The sequence below is a fragment of the Octodon degus genome, unplaced genomic scaffold (genome assembly GCF_000260255.1).
Source record: "Octodon degus isolate 3935 unplaced genomic scaffold, OctDeg1.0 scaffold00079, whole genome shotgun sequence".
NCBI lineage: Eukaryota > Metazoa > Chordata > Mammalia > Rodentia > Octodontidae > Octodon > Octodon degus.
In genome coordinates, this window is record NW_004524655.1 from 11385693 (window position 1) to 11393417 (window position 7725).

Genomic DNA, 7725 nt, shown 5'->3' on the forward strand with positions numbered 1-7725 from the left:
TAGTGATTCTTCTGTTTACAGCCTCCCAAGAGCTGGGATTACAGGTACATGCCACCACACCCAGTCTCAATCACCATCTCAGCATGCCTTGGGGGTGGGGCCGGCATGGCAGGCTTTGGGATTGAGTCCCTGGCCCCTGTGCCTGCTTGCAGGTGCTTTAATCAGCTGAGCTATTGGCCAGCCTTAAAATTTATTTATTTATTTATTTAATTTATTTTTTTTTTTATGGAACCAGGGATTGAACTCAGGTCATTGGGCTTGCCAGGGAAGCGCTTATTCCACTGAGCCAAAAATTTATTTTTTATTAGTTTGAAAGAAATACATTTTTACAACGAATTTCATGTTATTTGCATATTCCTTCAGTGAGAACTTATGTAGTGACTTGCTCCTGAAGAATAGATTGTGAGAAGTAAAAAATAATCTTATCATGAAGAAAGCAGCATAGCTTATAGCAAGAACAGATATCCTTGAGGTTCAATGTTGAGAATGACAGGTCACATCTGTGATTTCTCTAAACCTCCCTGTATATTCATGAGGACATTCTACAAAATCCTTTTATTAGCCAAGGGGATAGCTCAGTGGTCTAAGTGCCTGCCTGGCAAGCACAAGGACCCAGGTTTGATTCCCAGTACTGCATGCTGTTTGGGCCCTTTCCCGGGCCCACTGAGTTTGCCACCAAAACCAGGTATAGTGGTGTATGCCTGTAATCCCAGCACTGGGGAGGCTGAGATAGTATCATTATGAATCAAAAAAATAGCCCTTAGGTTTTTGTTTGTTTGTTTATTTTCAGCCTCTCTGGGATTAAAGGTATGCACCACCATGCCCTGATTTAGTCACTAGCTCAGAGTGCGTGCTGGGGTGTGGAGGTGGTGGGGGTAGTGGGGAGCATATAGGATCAGCTCAGTTATTTGGCCAGCCTTAAAATTTATCAAACCCTGGTCCCTGCTCTTGCCAAAGTAGGTGTTTAGTCCACTGAGCTATCTCACCAGCCCAAAGATGACCGGGCGCCTTCCTCCCTGCCCCATTTATTTATTTGATACAAGGTCTCACTGCATGGCATGCAGTACCAGGGGTCAAACTTGGGTTTTGTGCTTGCCAGGCAGGCGCTTAGGCTGCCAAGTCATCTCTCCAGACCCTACCCTTAGTTCTTAAAACTGTTAAGGTCATGACAAACAAAGACTGTGATGGGGAAGGAAGAAAAGGAAAAAGGCAAAAGGTATATGTATACACAAGATAGTCGTACAGCTAGTTTCTCTTAGATTTTTTTTTTCTGTACCAGAGATTGAACTCAGGACCTTGCGCTTGCCAGGCAAGTGCTTACTCTACTGATCTATCTCCCTAACCCTCTCTTAGATTTTTTTTTAAAAGAAAACTTTGTTTCTAATATTGTCTGGATAAGATATCATGCTTGTATCTTGTACTCTGAATAAATACTAGGAAAACCAAAATACTTAATGGATCACCTATTGTAACTATCTTGCTAACCTGTTTTGAAACTATTGTTATGTGTATCTTTTTTTTTTTCTCTTAAAAGTAACAAGGAAAGTTTTAGAAACTGTCACAAACCTGAGAAGGCTAAGGAAATACAATGATGAAGAGCAGTTCAGTATATCTTCTGTGATCTATAAGATATCTTCTGTAGCTAAAGAATGTTAGTGGAAAAACTAGTGAAATTTGAATAAACTTACAGCTGAGCTAAAATATTTATTCGTGGATATGGGAATTATTATTGTGATACTGAAATGATTGTGTAGCCTGAAGAGGTCATTGCCCACATGTAATAAACACTGTAAATCTCTGCATTGCTGATCCCTTCGACTCTGATACACTTTACTAAACAGAAACCCTCATTTCAATGGGTGATATTTAGAATGTGTAGTCTGAGTATAATACAGTCAAATTAGAAATTGACAAAAGACCAGCTTTGAAAAATCCTGGGCTCAGGAGATGGCTGGGAGATGCCTGGCAAGCACAAGAACTAGGGTATGATCCCCAGCACTGCATGCAGTGCTGGCTTCAGAACCATGAGCATGGCGTTGTATGTCCATATTTCCACAATTAGGGAGGCTGAGACAGGAGGATCACTCCGAGTCTGAGCTGTGTAGTGCAACCCTGTACTAAATAAATAAATGATTAAAAAAAATTTTTTTACATCCCATAGACTTTTTTTTTTTTTTTTTTTTTTTTTTTTTTGAGACAGGGTCTCACTCTACAATTTAGGCTGGCCTCGACCTCACTTTGTAGCCCAGGCTGGTCTTGAACTTGCAACATCTTCCTGCCTCAGCCTCCCCAGTGCTAGGATTACAGACATGTGCCATCTCGCCCAGCCCCATAGACTTTAAAATACATAACAAATCCTTATGTTAAAAAGAAAATCAGGAGGGCAATTAGAATGTACTAGAAATTGAAAGAGAATGAACACAATACTTGCCAGAAGTTGTGGTATACAGTTAGATTAGTAGTTAAAGTTAATTCATATCATTAAATACAAGAAAAATAAGTTTCCAAAGAAATGAGTTAGGTGTGATCCAAAAACAGTTCAGAGAAGAGCAAGTAAGGAAGCCTACAAACCCATGATAGCACAGGAGAGTAAAGGATGTAAGGAAACAAAACAAAAACGCAAGAGAAAATAACACTAGAGATTAACCAGATGAGAACCTTTTTATTTTTACAGAAGATTGCTAAAACTTCTAACAGAATTAGTCATTTAAGAAAACATTAAAAGTTGCAAATCCAGTGAGCAAATATTTCCTGTAAAGGGCAAAGTAGTAAATATTGTATGTGCTCTCTGGCAATTAACACATTTTACTTTTGTGGAAAAAAAAAAAAAAAAAAAAGCCGGTATGTTGTATTCCAATAAAACTTTCTGAACTGAGGCAGAAAGAGTTCTGTGAATTTAAGGCAGTTCTGAATTCTAGTTCTCAAAAATGAAAAAAAAAAAAAAAGTAAATGAGTAAACAAAATGTTAATTCTCAATAATAGTTACCTCAAAGAGGTAAAAATAATAAAGCTTGTTATTTTTAAGTAGGTAGTGAAAAAAAAACTTTATGAACACAAAAATTTGAATTTCATTTAATTCTCAGATGCTATAAAATGATATTCTTTTTACAACCAATAAACACACACACACACACACACACACACACACACACCCCTCTCCCAGTGCTCTGGGAGGCTGATGCAGAACAATCACAAATTGAGGCCCAGCTAGGGCCTCAGTGACTCATTAGCTCGGTGACTTCATGAGACTCTTGCTTTAAATTTTAAAAAGACAGAAGAAGGGATGGAGATGGAGCTCACCTCTATCTGGGTTCAATCCTCAGGACTGTGGGAGTGGGGTGGGGTGAGAAAGAAAAAAGTAAAAGTAAAATCTTGTCTCCTCTTATACTGGGGATTGGGAATCGAGCCTAGGGCCTTTAACAACTGCCCAGGCCTGGCTTTAATTTGTCATCCTCCTGCCTCAGCTTCCCCAGTGCGTGCATGGTGACACATGTCTTTTCTTTTTTTTTTTTTTTTCTATTTTTTTGAGACATGATGTCGCTATTGTAACTGAGGCTGGTCTTGAGCTTACTACTTTATGTAACCCAGACTCCTGAGTGCTGGGACTACAAGCCTACAATACCAGGCCTGGCTAAAGCTGTCTTTTTTTTTTTTTTTTCTCACTATAATCTTTAAAAAAACGTGGCAGGCTGGACTGAAGCTAAAGATGGGGGGTTTAAGATCAGTTGTTTTCTTTCAGATTTCTAAGGCATGGGCTAGTCAGGCAGTATTTTCATAGAAAATGGTCCACATCTGAGGATTATGACAGCTTTACTTCAGGTGGGCAAAGCATCCTCGAGGCGGCTGGGAGCCCCGCGCCCCGCGGGCGCCAGACGCCGGACGCCTCAAGCTCCCGGGGCGTTAGCAGCATCTCCCCTGCCGCGGCCCGCTCAGCTTTACACCTGGTCCGGTATCGTCACCGCCGGCCCGAACGCGCGCATGCGCCCAAGCCGCCCGACCTTGCACCCGCACCTGGCAGCCAATCACAGCCCGCCCTGGGCGCGCCGCCCGGGGCGGCCCGGGGCGGGCGACGGTTGTGCGAGCCTGGGGAGGTGGCTTGGCCGCAGGCTCTCCCCGGGGAGCGCCTCCCGGCCCGGGCGTCGCAGGCAGGTCCCAGGAGCGGCGCCAGGCACAGGTAAAAACGACGCGCCGCGTGGATCCGCGTTCCCGCGGGAGGCGGGCGGGAGTCCACGGCGCCTTACAGCGGCCTCGGGGCTGCGGTCCCTGGAAAGATGCGCACCCCACGCCCGCTCGCATCCCGGACCCCGGCTCAGCGCCGCGCGCTCAGCCTCTGCCACGCCGGACTGCGGTCCCTCCTCACCCTGGGGGAAGTCTGGGGGGCAGGGGCCAGCCCTGCTCCAGAGGGACCCCCTCGCCCCTCGCCCCTCTCCCCTCTCTGCCCTGTGGTCTCTTGGTGTGCTTAATCATTTTAAAATTCATAAAGCAGTTTTATTACAGTCACACCCCCACCCCATTCTAGATAGTTTACAGGCCCCCAACCCTTAGTTTAAAGCATGTTTTTTTTTGTTTTTTTTTTTTTTTTTTTTTTTTTTTTTTTTTTTTTTTTTTTTTTTTTTTTTTTTTGTGGAACTAAGGATTGAACTCAAGACCCTGTGCTTGCCAGGCAAGTGCTTATTCTACTGAACCATCTCCCTGGCCCCAATTTAAAGCATGTTGGTCTCCTATATCTCAACGCCTTCTTTTTCTTTTCTTTCTTTTTTCTTTTTGGCGAAGCCGGGGATTGAACTCAGGCCCTTGGCGTTTCCCAGGGAAGCGCTTATTCAACTGAGCCATCTCCCCGGCCCCCTCAACGCCTTATTTTTCATATTTGCAAGCTTTCCTGGACCCTAATGAATTGCACACACCCCTCCCCCTGCTCTCCCCTGCCTCTTACTGCTAGTTTTGATTTGGGTAGTGCGCAGGTGGGCTGTTTTCTTTACTGACAATACTGGTGAGAGATAGTTAATAAATGACGCATCCAGATGGCAGCCTTAGGCTGCTTATTCTTTTAACATGTAAATATCTCGAATCTTTTTTTCTAGTTACTTCAAGATGTGACCTCCTGCTGGGAAAATCGCAAGATTTTACAAGTTTCAGTATAAGGAAGAGGTGAGAGAGGTCTCTGTAAGAGGGATCAAATTTGAGTTTTTTTGGCTTTAGTTTTTGTTTTGTTTTCTTCACTTTTCTGCTAAAACGTTACTGGTTAGTATTTCCGGAGGGAATCTGAATGTGTATTCATTTAAATAATGCCTCCTCCTTCACTATTGGGGATTAAACTCAGGTTTTCTCTTCAAGCTAGAGCACCAGCCTTTTATTGTGGTTTTCTTTTGAAACAGGATTTTGCTAAATTGTCCAAGCAGGGCTTGAAATTAGGATCCTCATGTCTCAGCCTCAGTGCCAGGGTTACAGTTGTGTGCCACCAAACCCCGATGTTTAAGTAATTCTCTCTCTGTTTTTTTTTTTTTTTTTCTTTTGGCAGAACCGGGGATTGAACTCAGGTCCTTGCACTTGCCAGGGAAGCACTTATTCTTCCTGTGTATTTGTTTGTAGGTCTGGTTTCCTTCTTTCTTTTTTTAAAAATTTTATTTATTTATGTGTGTGTGTGGGGGGGGTTAGCTCAGCACACCAGGGGGCGGGGCTGGCTGGCATGTGGTGCTGGGGGATTGAACTGCGGTCCCTGTGCTTTGCTAAGCTTGTTCAATGTAGGTGCTTTAGACCACTGAGCCATCTCACCAGCCCCAGTGGAATTTTTTTTTTTTCCGGAACTGGGGATTGAACTGAAACCCTTGTGCTTGCCAGGGAAGCGCTTATTCTACTGAGCCATCTCCCTGGCCCCAGGTCTGGTTTATTTCACTTATGAGTATGATCTTGAGTTGTATCCATTTCCATTTACCTATAAAAGTCTCAAATTTTTATGACTGAGTAGTATTCCATTGTATACCCAAAAAGCCCACCTTTTGTTTATCCATTCTCAGTTGATGGGTATTTGGATTGTTTCCATGATTAAGCTATTACAAACTGTGCTGCTATAACATCGGTGTACATATATCACTGTGGTATATTTTTAAATTCTTCTGGGAAGATAGCCAGGATGGAAGTAGCTGGGGCAAATGGGACCTCTAATCCTAAAAGGAAGCTCCACGTTGATTTCCACAGTGGTTGCACCAGTCTATACTCTCATCAACAGTGGGGAAGGGTTCCTTTTTTCTCACAGTCCTGCTTGCACTTGTTATTGGTTGATTTCGTGATAGCCATTTTTTATTTTTTATTTTTTATTTTTGTATTTTAGGAGAGGGTCTATAGGTGTTCAGGGTCTCACTACTACATCAGACTCACAGTGATCTGCCTGTTTACAGCCTCTCAAGGGCTGGGATTACAGGTGTGTGCTACTACTCCCAGTCTCAGTTGCTATCTCAGTGTGCTCTGGGGGCAGGGTTGGCACGGCAGGCCTGGGGATCGAACCCCTGGCCCTTGTGCCTGCTTGCAGGCGCTTTATTATGCTGAGCTATTTGGCTGGCCCTGATAGCCATTTTTTGGGGGTGAGATGGAATCTCTGTTGTTTTCATTTGCATTTCTTGAATGACCAATGATGTTGAGCAGTTTTTCATATATTTATTTGCTGTTTGTATTTCTTCATCTCAGAAGTATGTATTTATCTCAGATTCTCATTTTTTGGATTGGGTCTTTGAATTGTGGGGGCCTGATCTTTTCAGGTCTGTACATATTCTAGATACTAAGTCCATTGTCTGAGGGACAAGTTGTCATAGTTTTTTCCCCACTCTATAGGTTGTCTTTTCACTTTGTTGGTTATTTCTTTTGTTGTGCAATAGCATTTTATTTTATTTTATTATTTTTTTTCAGAACAGCAATAGCATTTTAATAAAGTGAGATCCCATTTGTTGATTCTTTGCTGTATTTCCCTTGTGTTCTTGGTTTTTGTTCTTGAATTCTCAGCCTCTACCTATGTCTTCAAAATTTTTATCTATTTTCTCTTCCACAGGGGCCTGCTGGGTAGCTCACTTGTTTAAGTGCCTGCTTATGCAAATACAGTCAGGTGCAGGATATCGCAGTTTGATCCCCAGCTCCACATGCTTTACCAGACCCGCCCTTAAAGCAGCCTGAGCCAGCCAAAAAAAATCTTTCTATTTTCTCTTCCAGTATATTTAGTGCCTCTGTTTTAATATTTAGGTCTTTGATCCATTTTGATTTCAGTTTAGTGTGTTGTGTTAGACATGGCTCTAGTTTAGTCTTCGGCATGTGGAAAACCAGTTTTTGCAGCACCAGTAGCCTTTGTTATTCTAGGTCTCTTATGGTTCCAAATGAATTTTACAAATGTTTTATCCAGATCTGTGAGATATTGTTATTTTGACTGGGATTGCATTAAATGTGTATAACAGTTTTGGGAGTAGGACCTTTGCTCTTGTTCTTCCTATCCATGAACAAGGGGTAGTGTTCCATTTTCTGATAGCCTCTTTGCTCCTTTTTTTTTTTTCCTGTTCTCTTTGAATTTTATACTTAGCAAACATACCTTTGAAAACTAAAAGTAAGATTTTCTAGTTATACAAACTTGAAATACTTTAATACCTCCAGAAGTAGCATATAGGAAATAACAAAGAGCATAATTTAAAAGGCAAGAGAAGTTGCAGTATGCTCCTGGATGAACAATAAAGAGCTCTCAATATGATA

General features: G+C 42.3%; 2 protein-coding genes across 2 annotated transcripts in view; one reads left to right on the forward strand and one right to left on the reverse strand.

Moving 5' to 3' along the window:
- LOC101585743 (immunoglobulin lambda-1 light chain) overlaps positions 1-7725 on the reverse strand; it is a 734743-nt gene that overhangs the window by 641146 nt on the left and 85872 nt on the right. The gene's annotated exons all lie outside the window — the stretch shown is intronic.
- Positions 4096-7725, forward strand: part of Znf280b (zinc finger protein 280B) — a 27926-nt gene continuing 24296 nt past the window's right edge. The window contains exons 1-2 of the mRNA XM_004636373.2: positions 4096-4174; positions 5082-5148. The gene's annotated coding sequence lies outside the window, so the exon portion shown is untranslated. The remainder of the gene's footprint in view (positions 4175-5081; positions 5149-7725) is intronic.